The sequence below is a fragment of the Callithrix jacchus genome, chromosome 17 (genome assembly GCF_049354715.1).
Source record: "Callithrix jacchus isolate 240 chromosome 17, calJac240_pri, whole genome shotgun sequence".
NCBI lineage: Eukaryota > Metazoa > Chordata > Mammalia > Primates > Cebidae > Callithrix > Callithrix jacchus.
Window position 1 is genome coordinate 45,127,773 of NC_133518.1, and position 12,095 is coordinate 45,139,867.

The following is a 12,095-nucleotide window of genomic DNA, read 5'->3' on the forward strand; positions in this document are numbered from 1 at the left end:
CGTAGCAACTGACTCAGCTGCCTGTCAGACTGTCCCACATCTCAGGCAAGGCTGTGAGGCCCAGATTTCCCTCAGGGTGATGTTGGCACTGGTGTCCCCCTGCCTGGCCGCACCCCCCCCACCCCCCATTCCCCAGGCTCCGAGTACCCTTGTGCTGGCTTGAGTCTCTCCAGTTCAGCTTCAGTGGCCCACACTGGGGCAGCTGAGGCCTAATGTGCTACCTTTCTGGGCATCCTAAGAGAAGGCAGTGTCTTTACTCAAAGAAGCAAGGTCTGAATCAAGGCACGATGGCAGGAGAAGTACAGAGACAGGCAGGGTGCAGACGCCTGCCAAACTCCACGTGGTACTGCAGAGCTCCACAGCTCCTGCCTTCATGCTGGTCCACCCTGCAGTCCTCCCTTGTGTGAAGACGTCTGCTGCCCACTGGGTCAGGTTTAAGCACTCTGGATCAGTACATTCAAAGCCCCCCAGTCTGACCCAGTCTCCTGACAGGCATCCTAGCCTCAAGACCCCCATTCTCCTCCACAGGGAAGGGCTTTGGTGCAAGGGGCCCTCCAGTCCTGGCAGCTGTAGGCTCCAGGCTAACCCTTTTATCTTGCTCTCCATCTAGCTCCAAGATGGCATAGCTGAGCTCCCATACAACTTCTCCCACCCTCAACTGCTCTGCAGGCTCCTGCCTCTCTGTCTTTGTTCTTGCTCCTCGCTCCCCTTGGAATCCCCTTCCCTTTCATCAATCTGTTGAAACTACCTGCACCCCATCCTCTGGAGAATGGTCCCAATAGCCACTACCACTGCCCCACTCAGGCTTCCCTGACATCCAAGCCATCTGTGACAATCAGCACCCTCTGCCAGGCAGGCCTTGTTCCTGTCCACTCCCCCAGACTACATGTCCTCAGGACAGGGATTGTACCTTACTGACTCCCATCCCCGAAGCCCAGGCAGGGTCTGGCACAGAGCAGGTTCCCAGTGGTTTCTCGCCCAAGTGGCTGCAGCCCCGGGCCCAACTCCTTCACCAGCAGGAAGCACCTCCTCGGATCACAGGGAAGTCCTTATGCCACAGTTCAAGACTGTGCTGATCACAGAGGGGAAAGTACAGTGTGGCTGTCCACTGTGGATACCCTCCGTGGCTCCCAAACATTTATGAAGTATCTACTATGTGATAAACATCATGCTGGTTAGATGATCACTCACTTCAAAGAGTTTGCAATCTAGCCAAGAAGCAGATAGTGTCCTGGTACAGGAAAGCCTCCTGTGTGTGTGTGTGTGTGTGTATGTGTGTGTGTGTGTGTGTGTGTGTGTGTGTGTGTGTGTAGGAGGGGCTCTGAGAACACAGCAGACAGAGAGTTGAAAAAGGCTTCTTGAAGGAGGTGAAATTTCACCTGAGTTTTGCTGAATAGAAGTTTTCCAGGAAGAGAAGTTTGCGGGAGGACATTCTAGGCAAGGAAACAATCTGTGTGAAGTCACAAAGTGGAACTGCATAGGGAGCCTCCTGCCACAGCACTGCCCATTCTGGCTGTGACAGTCTCCCCTGCCAGGCCCAGGCATGTTGCTCAGGAATACTTGCCGAGCTATGCTGAACCAAGGATTTCCCTGCTACTTTGCTGTTGCTGAGGGAAAGTTCCTGAATCGGAGAATGGGATGAGACTTCCCAATGCTCTGACAGCTCCAGAGGCATTTTCCACAGCCAAATGTTGCCTCTTTTGTGTGCCTGGGACAGCTCTTCTCAGGGGCACTGCAGGCCACATCTCTGGGCCAGGGTGCCTGCCCTCACTTGGCTCCGGTTGGAGATTCAGGCCTTTAGAAAAGAGGAGCAGCAATTGAGGGGACAGGTGAAAGCAGCCAGGGCTCAATGTCTCAAGCTCTTCTGTCCATGTTCAGCCCTTCCTCTCACTTGCTGGGTGGCAGTGTCTGCATCTTTTTCCCTCTCTGAGCCCTAGTCCCTGAAATTGCAATAAAGTTATTTCTGATGAAAGATCTCTACAAACACGACTGGGACAACCTGGTGCACTGAGAGACCTGTGCATCTTCTTAGCAGTCTGCACCCACTGCTTCCCTGGAAGACATTCTGCCCCTCTCCCCATCACCTCCTCAAGGCAGAGCTGGGGGGGGGCACAAGGTTAAGGGACCACATGTCAGGCAGTACTTCCTCTCTTCCCCTCCTTCTTCTCCTCCATGCCGCACAAAGTCTTTGACCTAGTTCTTCTCCCTCTGGGGAGGCCCCTTCCAAGTACTCACATGCCCTTCTAGCACTTCCTCATGAGCCAGGTGACCTCTGAGAATTCTGCCATCTCATGCTACTCAGAACTGACCAGTGGACAGAGGAAGGGAGGCCAGTTAATTGCTTCAGTGGCCAAGGTGGTCAGAGGCCCTGGCCAAGATCTCAGACCAGCTTGGTCAGGCACACAGCTGAGAGCTGTCCCAGACCTGCTTGCAGCAGTCATTGCCCTGTGGCACCCACAGCCCAAGGGAAGAACAGGCACATGTACCTCTCCTGTCCTCATTGCCAGAGGTGCTGGCAAGAAAGCAATCAGGAGTGGATGCTGCACACTCACAAGCAGCAGCATCTGCCAGTGACGTGACCTGGCCCATGTTTCCCCAGCAGTGAAGAAAAGAGAAATCATCCCCCATCCTTACCCACTCTAATTGCCTTCCTTCTGCCTGCAGGGAGGGAAATTGCCTCATTCTGCCAGAACTTTGCCTCCAGGAGGCTTTCAGGATCTTCTTCCAGAAGAATGGCTTCCTGTGGCATTTGGCAGCGCCTGTGCAGTGCGCATCCTCAGCGGAGAGGCAGAGTCGGTGCTGGGAATGGCAGCGGGTGGGGAAGGTGTGATAAGCAGAGACAGCGGCTGCCTCTGTTGTGCGGCCAGCATTGAAGAGCCATTGCATAGATAATTGGGGCGATGTCCTGGTACACTGAGGAGACCTACTTCCAGATGGCACTCAGGGACCACTTAGAACAATCAGCCAAGGGAGGTGACTCCATCTGCTATTTTTAGAGGGTCACATCTGGAGGTGGTATCTTTCAGCTGGAAATGTCTACACCAAAGGCAGGGGGATTTGCATAATATTCCATGAACGACTCATCAAGAGTTCTCCACCATGTTTTCAGCTTTTCAAATGACAAATCATTCTGGTGCTTTGTGCATGGTGCCTGGGCCTAGAGCAGCCTCAGATTATCTTTTTTTTTTTATTGCATTTTAGGTTTTGGGGTACATGTGCAGAACATGCAAGATAGTTGCATAGGTACACACATGGCAGTGTGTTTTGCCGCCTTCCTCCCCTTCACCCATATTTGGCATTTCTCCCCAGGCTATCCCTCCCCAGCTCCCCCACCGCTGTCCCTCCCCTATTCCCCCCAATAGACCCCAGTGTGTAGGACTCCTTTCCCTGTGTCCATGTGTTCTCATTTCTCATCACCCGCCTATGAATGAGAATATGCGGTATTTCATTTTCTGTTCTTGTGTCAGTTTGCTGAGAATGATGCTCTCAAGATTCATCCATGTCCCTACAAACGATATGAACTCATCATTTCTGATTGCTGCATAATATTCCATGGTGTATATGTGCCACATTTTCCCAGTCCAGTCTATCATTGATGGGCATTTGGGTTGGTTCCAGGTCTTTGCTATTGTAAACTGTGCTGCAATGAACATTCGTGTGCATGTGTCCTTATAGTAGAACGATTTATAGTCCTTTGGATATATACCCAGTAATGGGATTGCTGGGTCAAATGGAATTTCTATTTCTAAGGCCTTGAGGAATCGCCACACTGTCTTCCACAATGGTTGAACTAGTTTACACTCCCACCAACAGTGTAAAAGTGTTCCTATTTCTCCACGTCCTCTCCAGCATCTGTTGTTTCCAGATTTTTTAATGATCACCATTCTAACTGGCGTGAGATGGTATCTCAATGTAGTTTTGATTTGCATCTCTCTGATGACCAGTGACGATGAGCATTTTTTTCATATGTTTGTTGGCCTCATGTATGCCTTCTTTTGTAAAGTGTCTGTTCATATCCTTTGCCCATTTTTGAATGGGCTTGTTTGCTTTTTTCCTGTAAATCTGTTTGAGTTCTTTGTAAATTCTGGATATCAGCCCTTTGTCAGATGGGTAGACTGTAAACATTTTTTCCCATTCTTTTGGTTGCCGATTCACTCTAGTGACTATTTCTTTTGCTGTGCAGAAGCTGTGGAGTTTGATTAGGTCCCATTTGTCTACTTTGGCTTTTGTTGCCAATGCTTTTGGTGTTTTGGTCATGAAGTCCTTGCCTACTCCTATGTCCTGAATGGTTTTGCCTAGATTTTCTTCTAGGGTTTTTATAGTGCCAGGTCTTATGTTTAAGTCTTTAATCCATCTGGAGTTAATTTTAGTGTAGGGTGTCAGGAAGGGGTTCAGTTTCTGCTTTCTGCACATGGCCTGAAGTCGAGGCAGCAGTTTAGAGCCTACCACACAAAAAAAGCCCAGGTCCAGATGGGTTCACAGCCAAATTCTACCAGACACACAAAAAGGAGCTGGTACCATTCCTTCTGAAACTATTCCAAATAATCTAAAAAGAGGGAATCTTTCCCAAATCATTTTATGAGACCAACATCATCCTGATACCAAAACACGGCAGAGACTCAACAAGAAAAGAAAACTTCAGGCCAATATCCGTGATGAACATAGATGCAAAAATCTTCAATAAAATACTGGTAAGCCAATTGCAACAGCATGTCAAAAAGCTTATCCACCTTGATCAAGGAGGATTCATCCTGGGGATGCAAGGCTGGTTCAACATACACAAGTCTATCAACATAATTCACCACATCAACAGAACCAAAAACAAAAACCACATGATTATCTCAATTGATGCAGAGAAGGCATTTAACAAAATTCAACAGCACTTTATGCTAAAAACCCTCAATAAACTCGGTATTGATGGAACATATCTCAAAGTAATAAAAGCTATTTACGACAAACCAACAGCCAATATCATACTAAATGGGCAAAAACTGGGAGCATTCCCTTTGAAATCTGGCACTAGACAAGGATGCCCTCTCTCACCACTCCTATTCAATATAGTACTGGAAATTCTAGCCAGAGCAATCAGGCAAGAAAAAGAAATAAAGGGTATTCAAATAGGAAAGGTGGAAGCCAAATTGTCTCTATTTGCAAATGACATGATAGTATACCTAGAAGACCCCATCGCCTCAGCCCCAAAACTCCTGAAACTGATAAGCAACTTCAGCAAAGTCTCAGGATATAAAATCAATGTGCAAAAATCACAAGCATTCGTCTACACCAATAACAGACTTAAAGAAAGCCAAATCAAGAATGAACTGCCATTCACAATTGCTACAAAAAGAATAAAATACCTTGGAATACAACTTACAAGGAATGCAAGGGACCTCTTCAAGGAGAACTACAAACCACTGCTCAACGAAATAAGAGAGGACACAAACAGATGGAGAAACATTCCATGTTCATGGTTAGGAAGAATTAATATCATGAAAATGGCTATACTGCCCAAAGTAATTTACAAACTCAATGCTATCCCCATCAATCTACCATTGAATTTCTTCACAGAACTGGAAAAAACCACCATGAACTTCATATGGAACCAAAAGAGAGCCCGCATAGCCAAGTCAATTCTAAGCAAAAAGAACACAGTGGGAGGCATCACACTACCGGACTTCAAACTATACTACAAGGCTACAGTAATCAAAACAGCATGGCACTGGTACCAAAACAGAGATATAGACCAATGGAACAGAACAGAGGCATTGGAGGCAACACAACATATCTACAACCATACAGTCTTTGATAAACCTGACAAAAACAAGCAATGGGGAAAGGATTCCCTGTTTAACAGATTATCTTTTTAATTGGTGCTCAATGCTGCACTGGAAGGAGAGGAGAGAGCCATGCAGCCTTGCTTCCTGCAGCCCGGTTTTCCAGCTCTGTCCACAGGGGGTGGTGCTGAGTGACTGGGAACCAAATCTCAGGCATGGCTAGGGTGCTTCTCTGGGCTCATGGTTCTGTTTGCAGGGAATGCAGCGGAATGCCATCCAGGATCCCCAGGCAGTAAGTTTCAGACAATGAGACCAAGGGGATACAGATTTTGGAGTCAGAGAGATGTGAGCTCAAATGCCAGCCCAGCCATTTGTTGTGGCCTTGGATGAGCCACTTCATTCTGCTGTGCTTTAACTCTCCAGGTTAAAAGGAGAGGAGACCTACCTTGGAGAAGAGGAACTAAACACACTGCAGAAAATGGTATGGATTTTCACACTAAGACCTCGGTAGACAAAGTTGTACCTTTATTTCCCAGCATAGCTTTGCACTTAAATCTGGGTCCACTGATGGCTAGAAGCCCTTGGGTCACTTTGTAGATCCAGCCTCTTCCTTTCTTTCTCAATCAATTATTGGTCAGCCTAGGTCAATCTAGCACTCCTTCCCTCTCTCTCCCTTCTTTGTCCCCTACAAGATGGAAGTTCCAGGCATTAGAGGGAGGAAACCCTCTCCCTCCAGCTGCCTCTGCCTAGGACCGAGGTCAGCCCGTATGCCCTTGCCTGGTCTTTGGTCATTGGTCCCTGGCCACACTGTGACTACTGTTGTCACATCTGCACATTTCCAGTTCTCTGCTCACCAAGTCCATGTGGTCACTTGGTGTCCCTCTTGTCCTGATGGAGGATGTCTCCAGATCTGCCTGCCCTTCTCAGCTATGCCCTCTCCCAGAGGGGCCCAGCCAATTCACAGACACTCCCCTACACTGTTCCAGGAGGTTCTTGATGTCCTCCCAGACATTTCTTCCCTTTCTTTCTCACTAGCCTGACAAAGATCCCCCACCACACCTCTCTCTAGGAAGTGTCAACTGACCACCAGTTTACTCCAACCAATGGCCTTCCTCTGCAGCACCATCATCGGGCCCCAGCTCCAACACTACATCTGAGTGTCTGTGTGTTTCCTCACAGATCACACTGGTGGAGCCAGGTCCCCAATGGGACGTCCTGAGAGCAGCCACAGTCTTCTCCTCCAGCCTGGCCGGGGCTCAGCCTCCAGTCCAGCCTGTGCTATGCCATGTGGTGCTCCCCTGTGGTGGGCCAGGGTTTTTTCTATTACCTTCCTACTCTCTGGTATTCTCTAAGCCTTATACAATCAACACAGGTCACTCTTTGTTTCTAAATTTTAAAGAATGTCTTTCTGATTTTTCTTGACATTAAAGCAGTCTTGGATGAAGAGCAGTCCTTGAGCCCCCTTACCAATAAGGCAGGATTGAAGTATGATGAAAAGCGTGGGCTTTTAGCTCAAATTCTGACTCAGTTCCTTAGTTGACCTTGGATGGGTTTTTCTCCCTCTTTAACTTCAGTGTCCTCAACTCTAGGTGGGAATAACAACCACACCTCCCTCCCAAGACTGTGGGGATCTCAGCATAGCACCCTGCTTGGCATAACTGCTCAGAGAAGGGCAAGCACTGCTGTCACTATTATTGTTATCATCTTTGTCCCACTGACAGAGCCAAGTTGGATGGACTCATTCCCAGGAGCATGTGCCTTCTCATGCTCACCACAGCCAAGCCTCTGGGTGCTCTTCATCAGCAGGGCCACCCATGGCAGAGGGCACCATTGTGATGAGAGGTAGTCCCCAGTTTCAGGTAATGGAAGGATCACAGGCTCCTGGGAGAAGTCAGATCCCTGCACACCACCAGGGTTCACCACTGGAGCCACTATGGAGAAGACTTACTGTGTCAGTCCCCTGCTACCCCACATTCCCTTGCATCTCCCATGCCTTCTTCCACCTATGCTGTCCTTATCAGTTCCCAACTCTTTTCACCTCCCCAAATCCCATCTATCTCTTGCAAAGACAAACCCACTGCCTTAAAGTAACCCATTTCATGTCCACCCAGAAATACATCTTTCCAGTCCAGCCTAGAAAACAGCTATAAACAAGGGAGAAAGCCACAAGAGAAGCCCCCAAGGAGCATTCGGGGCATCCATGTAAGGACAGGCTCAAGAGACCAAGGTGCCATGCAGAAACAGAAGACTGGAGCTTCTGACATCAGGGCCAGCTCCGGTGCAGGCATGAGTCCAAGAGTGCCTGCTCCCAGGCTGCCACAGCAGGAGCTTTCTGGGGGTAGATTTTCACATCAGTCAGAGGAAGCTTCCTGGAGACTCAGGACCTGTAGTCATTGGCCTTCAGGGTGTCAAAAAGCAGAGCCAGGCAGTAAGGAGGCAGTGGGACGTGTATCCCACCCAGGCTGCTACTTATGGTGGGCTCACAGTTGAGCCATCTCTGGGATCCCAGCATCTCCCAAGCTATGGCCTGGCCCAGAATAAGAGGAAAGAAGGGGCTGGATTCTCACCTAAGCCACTTGGAGCTGTGAAACATGGAAAGAGAAACTCAAAAGTGGGCAACACAGAGTGAAGGTTCATCTAGTCAGGAGCTGGAATTTCCATATCAGCTCACATGATCTTACATTCATTCTGGGGGTATGCAGGGACTTCTGAGCCCTGTAATCACTTGAAAAGTTTGAAGCTCAGAGACATTAGTGATTTGTACAATGTGTAGATGTATGATTTGGGGGAAGCTTAACCTCTCTGGCCTTCAGCGTCTCCAGTTAAAGCTCTTTTTTGTAAGGCTCTTGCAAGGAAAAGAGAGCAAATACACATACAATGTTCAGCACTGTGCCTGGCCCCCAGCAGGTGCTAAGTACCTGGTCATACTCTTTCTCAGTTCTAGGGAAGGTCCAATTTAGCCTGGTAGAGAAGATAAACAGAAAATGTAGGCCCTCCTATGGGGCAGGGGTAGCAGGGTTCACACTCCTCTTTGAGAAGAGAGACTTTGGCTAGGCATTACTAGGGTTTCCCCTGCCCAAGAAGTCTTTAAAATTTATTTCATGTCCCAACGACTCCAAAAGGTGAATATTTTTCTCATTTTATCAATAAGGAAATATATTGAGAGGTAAAATAATTTGCTAAGTGTCACATAGTTGGGAAGCAATAGAATGGGCTTTAAATAGGTCTTCCTAATTTCAAATTTAAGTTCTTCCCATACACCCCACTGCTCCCAGAGCTCCAAAGCTGAGTTCAGAGATAACTTCCAGCCACCTCACTTTAACCACATTTCTTCAGGAACTCATAGCCAGTAACAAAAATTTATTGTGAAATATATCATACTTATAAAAGAGTATTATTCCCTGTATTATATACTTTAAGTATATATTATATACTTTAATATAAGTATATAATACAGGGAATAATAAAATTTATAAATACTTGCAAGTAATGTGTCTTTGATGCAGTTTCACCAAAATATATGTGGTTGTAAATTCCTATTTTTCTTGTTTATGATTTGTTATGCTTCTAACATCCAAGTTTTGGTGTCTTAACAATTCTGGGGAAATGTCAGTCATTATTTATTTGAACACTGCCTCTTCCCAATTCCTTCTATAAACATCTCCTTCTGGAATTCCAAGGACTTCCACACACTTCATGTCATAATCTTTCTTCTTGTTCTTATCTTTATCTCTCTGACCTGCATACTGGACAATTTCTTAAGAATTATCAATTTATTCATTTTTCTCTTCCACTGTGTCTAATCTGTTATAAATTCACTGAATTTTTAAATTGTTATACATTTTCTTAGTACTTCTAGTTATTTTACAAATCTGCTTTTTAAAAAAAGTGTCCTGTACTATCTTCATATTTTTAGACACTTATTTCTTAAAACACATAGTTATTTTTCATAGCTGATTATTTTAATATCTGAAGTTTTATAGGTCTGATTCTATAGTCTATTGTTTCTGTTGATTTGTATTCACCATGCCTTATTTTCTGGTGTGATTTTATGATTCTTGATTGGAACTGAAATCCTCCCTGGAATTTTACATCTGTGAGAAATCTTTGAGGCCTGGGCTGAACATGCCATCCTGCAAAGATAATTTGTTTTTGGTTCTGCCAGTCACTTGTGGGAAGCATCAACTTGGGTCTCTGCTGAATTAAATTTTCTGCTTAAGGATTTCAGACTATGTATGAATTTGGATCGTGTATCCATGTGAGAATCAACTTCTGGCTAAGTATTCTCAGGAGAATTAATTTTTTTCTACATGGGACCAAATTGTCCTTGCTCTCTTCTATGCAGCAGACTGAATTCTTAGTTACTTTTGTATTGAAAGTGTAGCTATTGAGGCCCCAGCATTATGCAGGGGTCTTTTATTATACAACCCATTTGAGCATGCCCCAGGGCCCCAGTATTTATCTGTTTTTTTCTCATTCCAGCTTAGCATCAACATGCAGGCTTAAAGTCACCAGGGGACAGCAGATCCTGGAACAAAACCAGCACTTCACTTTATCACTCTGTGTCTACACTCTCCATGCTGTATCAGTCTCTGTGACCCCATGCTTTGTCAACTCAGTCATGTATTACGATTTTTAAAATATTTTGTGTAATACATTATTGTTTTCATTTGGAACGTTGTTCAGGGTATTTAAGGCCCCACTGCTCCAGAAATGGAAGTCCCCACACAGAGATTTTGGACAAAAATATAAAGTGTTTCCTGCTTTAAAGCTAAATGCAAGCGAATTTAGACTGATGGTAAATATTTTCTAGAATACGACTTTCTCCTTTCTATCCTCTTTTCAGTAATTTTCCCATCCTTAAATGTATTTGTTTCTCACTGTTGCTCTTCCCTTTCCCTCACTAGAGAAAAAATGAATAATTCCTGATTAAGTGTTAATTACCAAAGCCAACTTACCTCTATTCCTTAGTATGCTGTGTAGCAGGAAATGTTTAAAATTTTCTTTTCCTTCAAGATTTACATTTTGAAAGGATCTTGGGGTTGATGGTTTGATTGAATGGACTGACTCTCTGATTTTAAATTCTAGGATGCCCTTTCTGCCATGAAAGAGCTTTCTCCAAATTGTCCCCAGACCAGACTGCTTAAGGGCCATTCCTTTGGTCCCTAGAGTCCACAATGTAAAAGGATGGTCAAGGAGTTTGTCAGCCTGGTTGTGAACTGCCCAGCTACACCTTCAGAGTTTCAGGGGCATCTCAGCCCCTCACCTGGCAGACCCACCAGTAGCTGTGCACATGTTAGCACACTAGATCTGGCCAAACCTGCCAGTGGGATAGACGCTGAGCTCATACCAGATGGCTCTTTAGAAGCCCACACAGCTTATTCTTCTCTGCTGGTTCTTACTAGTACTTCTCATCCTCCCTCCTGCTTCAGAGGAAATAGAGTCACTGATAAATGCAGAAAGAAAAATGGATTCTATTGTTTCCAGGACAGAGAGCTTTAAGCCCAGCCTCTGATAAATAGTTAAGGCACATTTCTGTGTAAGATCCTGGGAGAGCACACAAATCCCTCACATAGCCTCTGTCCCAGACAGAATCAGTGCCCCCAGATATCCCCTGCCCACCCTTGTAGAGTGTTGCTCTCTCTTTCATCCTTGTCACCTACCTATATCAGTTATACTCAGGGGGCCTGGATAGCTGCCTCATCTGCTCCTTCCCCTTTGAGAGGGGGTTCAGGGATGTAATCTGGGCAGTCTCTCAGTGGTAGCTTGAGACACCTCAGGTAACATGTGCATAAATGCTCTCTGAGACCCACTCTCTAGTTTAGGGTCCATTTCTCCCTGTTAGTTGGGTTAGTGGGTACCAGGGGCTAGAAGGAGTAGACAGAGGTGGTGGGAAGGTGAGGAACAAACCTGGGCCTCTCTTGGGCTCAGCCTCTCAGATAACCCTGGCCCACTCATACATGTGACTAGATGGTGTTCTAGTTATACAGTGCTGCATAACAATCTACCCAAAACTTAGTGGCTTAAAACAATAATCATCATTAATTTCATTTATGAATATGCAAAATAAATAGAGCTTGGTGAGGGCAGCTCATCTTTGCTCATCAGCTAAGGCAACTCAGTTGGAATTGGAAGATCCACTTTCAAGAAACTTACAAGGCTGGAAAGTGGGTGTCAGCTGCCGGCTGGGAATTCATCTCAGGCTGTTGGCTGGGGGCTTCTTCACAGCATGATAGTTGGGTTCCAAGAGTGAATGTTCCAAGATGTCAAGGTAGAGGCAGCAAGGCTTCTCATGATTTAGGCTTGGAAGCCCAAGACACCATT